The sequence below is a fragment of the Mustela erminea genome, chromosome 2 (genome assembly GCF_009829155.1).
Source record: "Mustela erminea isolate mMusErm1 chromosome 2, mMusErm1.Pri, whole genome shotgun sequence".
Taxonomy (NCBI): Eukaryota; Metazoa; Chordata; class Mammalia; order Carnivora; family Mustelidae; genus Mustela; species Mustela erminea.
In genome coordinates, this window is record NC_045615.1 from 141,240,886 (window position 1) to 141,252,809 (window position 11,924).

At 44.1% G+C, this 11,924-nt stretch overlaps 1 long non-coding RNA gene across 2 annotated transcripts; it reads right to left on the reverse strand.

Moving 5' to 3' along the window:
• Positions 1–297: 297 nt before the first annotated feature.
• Positions 298–11,623, reverse strand: LOC116585091. 2 transcript variants are annotated; one of them, XR_004283460.1, is made up of 4 exons: positions 11,559–11,623; positions 10,283–10,534; positions 4,461–4,530; positions 298–341 (listed from the first exon to the last, which is right to left on the reverse strand). It is a non-coding gene; the product is annotated as an uncharacterized LOC116585091 (long non-coding RNA). The 2 variants fall into 2 exon arrangements; XR_004283459.1 differs by having other exon boundaries at positions 11,057–11,615.
• Positions 11,624–11,924: the final 301 nt, after the last annotated feature.

Genomic DNA, 11,924 nt, shown 5'->3' on the forward strand with positions numbered 1-11,924 from the left:
CAAGAGGACCATGGAACACCCATTTTGCTGTTGTAGACAGAGGAAGACATCCAGCTGGTTCTAGAATCAGTGTAAGGCATCTGTGTCAGGCCAGTTCTCGAGGGTGGCTTTAGGGTTCTAAGAGCATCAGTCCAGAAATTATCCCTCTAGCTTTTCCAAAGATTCTGTGAATATTTAAAATCCCCCTACCAAATCCTTCCTTATACAAAGCAGGTAGAGTGATAATGTTTCTGCAGCTAAGAACACAAACCAATACTTTGTCCAAGAACTTCGATGGTTTTGCATTATAGTGCAAGGCTTACCTTCTCATCTCTCCATTCTCCATGATGCCAGCAGGATGCCTTGTAAAAAAAAGGAAATGCTTAGAAAAATGCCATTTCCATGACTGAATAAATAAATTCATGATTGGCCTGAAAGATCATTTGGGAGAATATTAGAATTTTTAAAATGTGAAAAGATTAGGAAATTATTGAGCTCATTTCACACATTGGACAAATGAGACTGAAGACCCAGAAGGTTAATTTGACTTGGAACATTACCCAGATATTTCTACCAAATAGTTGATAGTTTCCACCAAAATGATCACAAAATTATGGGTATAACATCATTATATCAACTTTATAAAGATAATATTAATTGTTTTTAAGGTTCTAGAATTTCACTTTGTTCACTGTTATTTGAAACATTTGAAATTTTTGGACATCTAGTTTTCTTTTAAGAGAAGCTTTGATCTTCACAATTTTCTTTTAATGAGCTTCAGTTAGTAACAACATTAAACAAAACCTACTCCAAATTTATTTTCTACCAGTTACACCCACTACGGCCTTACACCAAGGTTCAGCATTAAGAGCATAGAGTCTGGAGCCAGACTGCATGAATCTGAATTATGGTTCTAACCCTTTCTAGCTATGTTAATAGACACAATTTATGTATTCTCTTCATGCCTCAGTTCTCCATTTGATAATTGGGTCTAATGATCATACTTACCTTATTAAGTTGCTGTGAAATGAAAAGAGTTAACATTTGTAAAATATTTAGAGCAGTGCTTGTTGATACACTGGAAGTGTATGATGTTTAATTTTTTTAAAAATTAGCTTGCAGTTAACTAAACTCTCAGATCTCTTTCATGTATGTGGCTGCTGACTCAGTCTCTCCCAATCTAAAATTGTGTGACTGATTTCTTTTTTATAGCCTGAACACAGGACTTTACCCTGAGCCTTGTTGGATTTCCTTTTGGTGCCACTGGCTCAGTGGCACTGTCATTGCCCCTTATTTCATAGGCTCACCCACCCAGCCAAGGGAGCAGGTGCTAATGAAAGAGGTGCAAAAGAGAAGCAGAAGAAGTGCCCCGCAAGCTTTGCATGTGGTCTGCAGTCATCATGCTCTGCTTGCAAATTAAGCTTGCAGCCTAACCAAATTTAAGTGGCTCTAAGTACTTAAAAATTAGGCAGATACTTAAAATTATAACAGACACAGAAACCTAATAGCTGATCAATCTCCAGACAATACCACAACCAAACTGATTTTTAGCTGCCATTGAAATAACCTCAGGAGGTTTGTATTCAAAGTATCCCAGTGAAATCAGACAAGGAGCATGACCGTGGGGACAGTTGTGATGATCACAAATCTGCCATGTCCACAGGTGGAATTAAGTGTCCCATTAATGATTAGAGACACAATTCTGGGAAGCAAGCCATCCAAATGCATCACTTGAATCCTGTTTGCCCGTTCTGACGTAGAAGTAGATAAGAAAAGGAATCAACTGGGGAAACCTAAGATGCGGAACTATAAAAATAAACTTGTTTCATCCCTGACATCTGTGTTTATAAATGCATTATGTTAAACAGCAGAGATTTTCCCCATGGCTAGCCAATACCAAGATGGCGTCTTGCGTGTTTTGTTTTTTTCTATAGCCCTAATCATAAGGGCTCTCCTTACTGTCTCTTGGCTTCCAGCTTTTGTTGTATTCACTCCATAAAGAGTTGGCAGAGACAGAGCTGGGCCATTTCAGAAACATGGCTTATAACCAACCTGCTCCACTATTTTGCGACAAAAACTGAGTCTGTGCTAATCGTTCTTTAATGAAGAGGTAGCCGGTCCACACCCCGCTCCTCACCCAGGTGGAGATTTTCCGTATCAATAACCCCAGAGCATGCTCAAATCAAAGATCTGATGCATGCTGACACATGCAGGAGCCAGATGTTTAGAGAGTAAGAAGGGGAGGTAAGTTCACACAATTGTTCTGCCTTCTTGTTTTCCGCTGAGGTTCTTTCCTGTGGGCTGTAGGACACATTAACAGGCTCTGGGCATGCATGTGGACAGCTCCAGCCCAGCCCTGCACTGAGAGCCTGCTAGCAGGCTGCCTTCCTTTTCCGGTGCAGCTGGTGTTTGCAGAAGGACATGATTTGAAAGTTGATTTATTTACCTTGTGGTTTTTTTTTTTTAATGAATGGACATAGATGTCTGTTTATTGAAACAATTGATAAACTCTAGTGATATGATTAGAATTTAACGGAAAAACATCCTTGTCTTTCAGGTGGAAATCTAAGGTCTTTGACTTTTGGCACGTTCATAGTGTAACTCAGAGCAAGATCAGAGGACATTTTGGGGGGATGTCTTGTTTTTAAGAAAACAGCTGATCACTTTCACTTGTGGAAGCCAATGGGCTCCAGCTTATGCCCCTTCATTTTGCCTCTGCTGTCTCTAGAGACTTTGAAGATGTTTATCTGGCACCACCTCAACTATACAGGGAAGAGAACATGGCATAAAGGGCCTTCTCCTCTTGGGCCAGCTCCTCCTTCCAAGTCTTTTTAAAAAGTCATGGGATCTGAAACCTAGGAGATATAGCCTGACTGTTGTGAAAAATGGGGGTAGAACGAAGAAGGTATGCTTTCTTCTTTAAAAAAATCTTTCCATTATTTTGAGTAGTCATGCACACTGATTTAGAAAGCTTTAAAGGAATACCCAGGGAAAAATAATTCTCTTTGCATCCCTGTCCCCCACCAACCACTAAGTTCCCTTATCAGAGGCAGAACCATTGTCAGCTTCTAGGGTATTCTTCTGAAGAAATCCTATGGAGACTATAAACATTCATACATGCACATGCTTCTCAAACACACAAATAATAATGTATAATACACATTGTTCTACACCTTGCTTTTTTTCACTGAACAATACATCAAAGGGCTTTGTTTTTTGTTTTTTGTTTTTTTCTGCCTAAATTGCTATCAGGAGACAGAAGTCATCCTTCAGTTCAGTGATCTGCATCTGGTTCTGGCTTATCATACTGACAACAAACAAGATGCCAAGTTAAACTCTACCTCAGCCTCTGGTCATCTCGGCCTCGAGAAATAGGAATCACATTTAGAACCTTTAAAACTATTGAAGATTTAAAAAACAGGAAGTTTGGGGTGGGTAAAGGGGAAAGGAAGGATGAATTCTGCTTAAAATAATGTTGTGTGGAATTGACAGTTGAGCAGAGAGACAGTTTGAATGCAATCTTGCAAAATTAAATCCATTGGCCCTAGTGCCTAAATAGAACACAAACTTATTGACTATAATTATGTCATTTTTGCTGGTTAAGGATCTCTAGAGGGAACACAGCATTAATATTCTGGACACAGTATGAGGAACTTGGAATCAAATGGAGCTGGATATTAGTACTGGCTAATATGTTAATAATTGTTATTAACTTAAATAAGTTATTCAACCTCTAAGAGCCTTGGTTTTCTTTTACATAAAATAGAAACACACACTTTAAAGAATGATCACAAGAATTTTAAAAAAGAGGAAGAAAAAAGAAAAACATCAGGCACTGTAAGTGTTCCTGTCATTGATAACGCCATGTAACAAGCAACCTCCAATTCTTCATGACTTGAAACAGTGTACATCTACTTCATGTTCATGAGTCTGTTCACTGTGCTTTGACAGTACTCAGCTGTATTTGAACCTGGCTAGACTCTGAGCTCTGGGTCAGGTTCAGTTGTGCTCCACATGTCATGGTTTCAGGTCAAAGAACAAAAATTACCTGGGGGCAGGTTCCTCTTGTGGTGGAGGATGGAACCTCAAGAGGGCTGGCAGAACCTCACCATGTCTCTTATATCTTCAGCTATAAGTAACTGGCACAGTGTTATTTCTGCCCAGTTCTGTTGCCCAAAATGTGTTATGGCTAAGTCCAAAGTCAGTGGAGCAGGAAGAATATTGCACCCACAATGAACTACAGTAGAGGCAGGCAGGGAAGGAAGAATTGTGGAACAAAATATATAGGCACCCAGTATAGTACCAGGAACCGAGAAAGTTCACATAAATGGGAGTTACTATACTTTTAATTATTCAGGTTACATAACATATATAGTTATTATTATATACTTTTCACATGCAAAAGGCACAAGAGATGGCATTAAATTTACAATAATTCTAAAACACACTTCACAGAACAATATTTTTAAAAAAATACCTACTTTAAAAAGTTAGTCCATTTGTTATCTTGTCATCGATACGCCTGACCAGCACTGGCATACACCTGTGTCCCTGTGTCCCAGCACTGGCATACACCTGGGGCCCTGTAAGCAAGAGCGGCCCCAACAGCCAACAGCCAAGTACATAACAAGGGACCCCTTTGGATGGGACAGACACAGCTCTGTACAAAAGCATACAGCTTGGCCCCTTGGTAAGCTGCCCTCTCAGCCAGGCACATTGTACAGAGTGTGGCCTGCACACCATAGGCAGCAGTGTTGCTCCAGAAACTGAAAGATGACTGCAGAGTCTCGTCATGTTTTGGGTTCTGGTTCATTACCACCATTGCCATAAGCAATGTCCTTGGAGCTTTGATTTACAGCTTCCTTTCTGCTTTTCAGTCATGACCTAGAAGTGTGGAGCTTTGGGGGCACAGTGGCACCTATTTCCCAGAACCCCTACAGCTTGTGTCTGAACCCAGACCCAGGTGATGTGGCAGCTCGCAGGCAGCTCTAAGGCCTGGAAGCCGGATCACGGAGAAATGTACAGACTTACACAACTTAATTTCTTTCATCCTGACTGACAGGATAAGGACAGAAGGGAAGAGAAGAGAAATCTAAAGAAGCTTTCTAGGCTGGGACATTCTAAGCTTGTGGATAGATAAGCAGCTCATCAGGAGGGGGGGTGCCAGGCAGCCAACACGGGGGGGGGGGGGGGGCAGAGGAGTGGGCAGTGGGGGAGCAAGAGGGAGGGAGCAGGGCGTCAGGGAAGCCGGGAGGAGGAAAGATGAAGAGACGGAGGGGGAGGGGAGAAGGGACTGGAACGGAGGGAGGGGAGAGAGGAGCTCTGTCTGCTGTGTCCCCAGGGCCCAGCACGGGGCCTGGCACAGAGGAGGTGCTCATGATTATGAGTATGTGGGAGAGAGAGAAGAGAAGAGAGCCTGCAATGTTGACCTTCAGGATTTTACTTAACGCCCTGCCCAGGGATGGAGCAGACATCTGAAGTTCCCACCAATCGATCGCTAAAAATCTCGTGGAGAAGCAGCGCATCTTCTGGCCGGCATAACTCACCAGTCCTTGCCCTGCTTCCTTATCATCTTTCTAGACCTTGTTCTTCTTTCTCCTTCTTCCCCTCCTGCAGGCAGAGCAAAGAAAAGCATCTCCGGCTCACGGACCCCAAGTCTCTCTCTCTCTCTCTCTTCGGTTTTCCTGTTTTCTCGCTTGTTAAGAGTCTGTTAGACACTTCCTCTGAGGTTTACCTGCAGTCCGGACCCGAGAGTCTTTGAAAGAGTCTCTCTCGGGGACTTTCACTGCAGTGGCACCGCAAGGGCCCCCTTACCGAGGCACGTGGAGCAGCAGCCAGGCAGACTCTGCATTCTGTTGAGCTGGAGGCGTCTAAAGAAGGCAAAAAACCCGAAGAATGCTCCTGGGTGAGCTCTCCTTGGATACTGGCCAGAATCAAAGCTTGACTTCCTCTCATCCTTTAAAATGTGGTTGGGAGGGGGGCGCCTGGGTGGCTCAGTGGGTTAAAGCCTCTGCCTTTGGCTCAGGTCATGATCCCAGGGTCCTGGAATCAAGCCCTGCATCAGGCTCTCTGCTCAACAGGGAGCCTGCTTCCTCCTCTCTCTCTCCTGCTTCTCTGCCTACTTGTGATCTCTGTCTGTCACATAAATAAAATCTTTAAAAATAAATAAATAAAATGTGGTTGGGCTCAATCAGGTCTCACGCACTCAGGAATCTGAGTCCCACCATTCGGTAACCCGGCCTCCTCCCTGGACCTTTCCAGACCCATTCAGAACCCAGCTGCCGGTGCAGGGATTCAGCATTCTGGGGATGGCGTGTTTATTTCGAAACAATCGTGAGGCTTGATTTGATGTAGTGAAAGAAATTAGTGCTTGCTGAATACGGCCCAATTATTACTGCATTAATTCATACAGATTAGCAGCTGACATTGGCTGGAAGGCATGCATAGGGATATGTCAGTAAGTTTGGCTAAGAGAGCTACCTCTCCATGGCTGCTGAACCTCCCCTCCGTCACCCCAAAGCCCAGATGATGACTCCAGATTTGGGATGACTTTCACGTCAGGGGTGCATGGTGTTATTTTAGGGTTAGCTGGCAAGGGACAAATTGAAGCATGGTTGGCAATCGCCCCAAAAGTCAGTCGCCAAAGCGACACCCTTTTGAGATTTCCTTTCCCCCAAGTCCACATGTTAACTATTAAATAACTCATCAAAGACGGAAGACATTTTAACATACTACCATGGAAATACAGCAAGACACCTCATGGATCATCAAATTTGGTATGTGGAATCCACACCTGGTGTGAGCAGTTAATACACTCTCAGTTGCAGTTAACAATGGCTTGAGCAAAGAATGGATTATTTGCTCACTGTTACTGGTGGGATTGTGTGCCTCCTCTCACATAAGATGTTGATGCCCTAATCCCTAATACCTCAGGATGTGGCTGTATTTGAAGATAGGGTCTTTAAAGGGATGATTAAATTAAAGTAGATCCCTTAGGATAGGCTTTTGTGTTAGCCAGGGTTCTCCAGGGAAACAGAACCAATAGGATATATGGATAGATAACGGATACCTTTTTATAAGGAACCAGCTCCCTTGATTATGCAGGCTGGCCAGTCCCAAGATCTGCAAGGTGAGTCAGCATGGTGGAACCCCAGGACAGCTGATGGTGTAGTCACAGTTTGATCTGAATGCCTGAGCCCCAAGAAAGATGAAAGGTGTGTTTCCAGTTGGGGGGTCATGGGCTTGAGGCTTAGGAAGAGCTGATGTTTGGGTTGGAGTCTGAAGGCAAGAGAAAATATCATATCCTAGTTCAAAGGTAGTCAGGCAGGAAGAGTTCTCTCTGACTAGGAGGGTCACTCTTTCTGGATTCCACATTCATTCTTTGCTGGTCCATTACCAGTTCCCAGACAGACTCTACTTCATGCTGTACTTACTACCTTAACGTCCTTCCCACTATCCATTCATTGAATCATTCATTTATTCACTCACATACGGAAGACTATGCTACATGTTTGGCATGCATTATCTCATTTAAACACTGAAGTAGAATGATGGGGGAAAAAAACCCCAAGAAATCCCTACTTCTGTGTAATTTACAGATTGGAGTAAAGAAACATATTCATGTTATCATGATGAAGTGTGGTCAGGATCTGAAAGGGAAGCTCCTGGGAAGATAGAAGCTACCAGCTGAAAGATCTGACCTATTTACCAAAGCCTTTTCCATTCTGCAAGGTAAGAGGCAAATGTTAGTCCTTCATGACTCGGCACTCACCCCACGCTCTCAGAATTAACTGCACCTTGTGATTTTATGTATTTAGTAATGTTAAAGAGCATTTAACCCTAGTACTATGCTTTGAGTTAAGTACTTTAGATGCAGTGTATATCACTGAACCTTTACAGCAATCCCATTAAGCAAATTATTTCCCATTTACAGACAAAGAAATTGAAACTCAGAGACTCGTGTGAGCAGACCTTTGCACCAAATCCCTTTTCCTAGAACCCTCTTCCTCCAAATGGTCACCTGACCGCCTCCTTCCCTAGGTCTCCATTCAAAACCTACCTTCGCCAAGAAGGCTCCCTAACTACTTGTTCTTAAAGAGCTACTGCTCTAAGTCACTCTTAGCATATGTCTTTCATAGCCTCTACAAATCTCTAGTAGTATTTTTTTTTAATTTATATGTATACATGCTTATTGTCTGTTTTCTTCCATTAGAATATGTAAATTCTACAAAAGCAAGAAAAGTCATCTCCTCTATGTTGGTCCACTCTGTGTCCTTGGCATTTAGCAGGACACTGGTTTATAGTCAGCCTCCAATTAATGTTTGCTGGATGAGTGAATAAATATAACCAAAGTCATATAGCTAGTAAGTGGTGGAGTTGAGATTTAAACCTAGATACGTCTTTCTCCAAACTCCAGGATTGAATTCCTTTTATAGATTCTGCTCTCTCTGCTTCATGGTTCTGAAAGCAATGCGGCCACATCCTAGACAACTTTGCATCTCTGGTAGCTTTCTACTGGGACACTGCATTGCTCCCCAGACACTCTGCCCCTGTTTGCTGAGATGACTGAGTTTCCACGACAACGCCAGAGGAAGAAGAAGGGTTCTGAAGCCCCACAAGATTTTCTTTCCTCTCCATTGAGGTTGCCATCACAGACTGAGAAAGTTTCCTCCTCAGCCTGACTCCAGCCCAATGTGTCATTTGCAGCCTTGGGAGGAGGCATGTCCCAGGGCCCAGCTGGCTGGCTCCCCATGAGGTATAGCTTTCAGCTGCGTGGCCCACATTCATGGGCAGAGGTTTCAGTCTAGGCTCCATTATCGGAGTATGAGCAAGTCCCCAAGTTTCTTAGAAGACTGGTTCTGCTCACAGAGAAACTTGCTTGGGCCCTGGAACCATGGCCAGTGTTCTCCTCCACCATTGAGAGTGCTGGGCATTTCAGTGGGCAGCCATCCTCTTACATAGGGAATGAATATAGTCTGGCAAATAGGCTTCCTGACCTGAGGCCGACTCAGCTTTCCCCATTTTTCCTTAGCTTAGAAATTGATGGGCTCTCTCGAAGTTCTCCATTGAAACCCCTTTACTGGTGCCTCTGGAGAGAAAGGGAGTACTGAAGACCTTTTCTGGGGCTTGCAAAAAATTCAGTCTCTTGTCATCAGAAAACCCAGAGGAGTAAAAGAAGTCAAAGTTAGCTTGTGTCTGTGCACAGAGCTGAGCTGGGTGCTCCTGGAACCACAGGGAAGTTATGCTCTAGATCTCCTCCATGGGGGCCAGACCCAGCTGAGAGAACTATCTCTTCTTCCTGGTGCTTGCAGTTCTGTGCAGGGATTTGGAAAAGGCAGTCCACTATCCTGGATTGACAGAGAAGACAACTGTCTGTGGGGTATACTTTGACTGCAACTAGAAGTGAATTCCTCCTTCAAAATAGCTTCTTATTTGCCTGAACCTCCATTATTAGCATCATTCCCATGAGTCTCAGAGTTGCCAAAAAAATGCTAACTCCCCTAGAACAGCTAATAGTCTGCTAGACAGGGGTTGCCAAACTTTCTGGCATGGGACAGATAGTACATACTTGAGACCATGTGGACTGTGCAGTTTCTGTTGCAACTATTTACCTCTGCAGATACAGCCCCAAAGCAGCCCCAAACAGTGTGTTAGCAAATGGGCATGGCTGCATCCCAGGAAACTTTATTTACAAAACCTGCCACAGGCTGGATTTAGCCCATGGGCTGTAATTTGCCAACCCAGCATGAGACCATAAGTCACTGACATTTCCTTACCCTCTCTCTGTCCCCAGTGCCTCTCACATGAGGCACACAGTGAAGAGATTCAAAATGCTGTTTGTTGAAGTACTTATCTGCTGACAACAGTTCAAGAGAAGCTGTTTGATAGCCAACTTTGCCAGAAGGAGTCTCAGTATGGGGGAGGGAGGGTTATATTCAGAGGCTAAGGATGGGAATCAAATTTGCCAACTTAACAATTTTAACCAAACACATGCCATTAGTCATACATCACAAAAATCCCACAACTGGGCTGAGTCTGTCATATGCTCCATCCAGAGACCAAGAGAAAGTGAAGGCTGGGAGCAGTGGGAACCAGTGACAAACAAGGGTCCCTGAGCACAGTTACACTCTCCAGTTTTGGCTCTGTTGAAATGAGTCTGCACTCAGGAATGATGTTTGCTCTTGTGATTCCAGAGAGTGAGCCAGATTCCTACTGTTCTGGCTCAGATAAACCACTAAAGCCCTTTGGTAAGGGATTAGCTGTTCTAGAAACAGCCAGCTCTGCAATCCAGTGTGCCACTTACCTTCTTTTCTCCCTCGCTGCAGTCACATCACTGTGGCAAATCATGGAATCCAAGACACGCCCGTTGATCTCTTTCAAGATGGTGGAGGTCACAACGGTGAATCTCAACACTGGTTTTAGGAAATGATAATTACTGTAGCCTTCACCCCAGCTCTTTTCTGGATTAGCATCTTGGTTTAGTAGAGGGTAGAGTGTGAAGGCCTAGAGTGTGTGTACTCAGTGCAACTCCAGACATTTGAAGACCTTGCATCAGCTGCAACAACAAACAACCTCAAAATTTCAGTTTCTTATCACAACCCACATTTATTTCTTGCTGATGTTACATTTCCAGCAAGGGTTTCAGGCAGGCTTATGCATTATAGTCATTCAGGGATGCAGATAAGGCTGGCTTTACCATGACATGTGCTTTCTTAGTCATCTCATCAGGTGAAAGGGCACAGTGCATCATGCCCTGGCTCCTAGACTCTCTGCCTGGAAATCTGCATCCATTTCATTGACCAAACCAGTCCCATGCCACATGGAACTTCAAAGAGAGTGGGTAAGTGGAATCCTACCATGCGCCTGAAAGGATGACATAATGGTGAGCAGGCCTAACAACTATTCTAGGACCAAAATAAAGGGTTAGAGGAATCTTCTCCATGAGGAGTCAAATATCCCATGGGAAATACACACAACCAGAAGCTGAGTGCTGATATGGAGAGGGAAATTCTGAAGGCCTGGGGAGCTGATGTTAGTCTGGTATTTTAGACGTGTAGCAGATGAGAACAGCACTCACCAGGGAAAGGTAATTGTTGAGGGTCAGGGTGAAGGGGGCTCTGAGCTGGAACAGGTGTGGGGGACCACTGAGTGCTCCACAATGGGAGAAATGGTCAGACTGCCTTCTTCCAGGATGATACACCATTTTAATAAGTCTGAGATAAATACAGTGTAGTTATCACTAGATTCTATATAAAATCAAGGGTTAAGCACAACGGTGCTTCTAAGAGGGGATAAGACCATTGACATGGGAAGGTGTGCAGTACCCTCATGAGGCAGACAAAGGAGAGATGAGGAAGAAGCTGGTGTGTCTGTTCCATCTTGATGTGGAGGATGTTACTTCCACTACTGCGCCAGTTGGGCAGGACGCAGTTGGAAGGAGTGTCCATCATAGAGTGATTTATGTGAAGGGAGCATGTGGCAGATGCTCCCTTGAAGAATTCTGGGTGGTAGCCCTGTCTCCAGGCCCTGTGCAAGGTAAGATCTCTGACTTTTGCTCTTCATTTCACCAGGCTCCTGACCTCATTAGCGTGGTTTCCTATTTCTGGCATGGCCTTTACCCTTTGAATCTGACAACAGATCCAGGATTTCTGGTTTCGACATTTGGTGCTTCCCAGTGTATAGCTTACACAGTCCCCAGGAGTGAGGTCACAAAGGGTGGATTCTCAGCCATGCAAGGTACAAAACCCTAGAGAGGACAGGGAGAGGAAGACTACACACCCCACAGAAGACTCCAGACCAGCAAGAGGGATTAGGATGAGGCTGGGATTCCCATGAGCAGAGGAACCAGGGAACTGTCCTTCTGTCCCAGTTACTGTGATCCTATCCTATTGGGCCACTAAAATTGGCCTGACCTGTAAGAACACTTATAACAGCAGTACACCCAT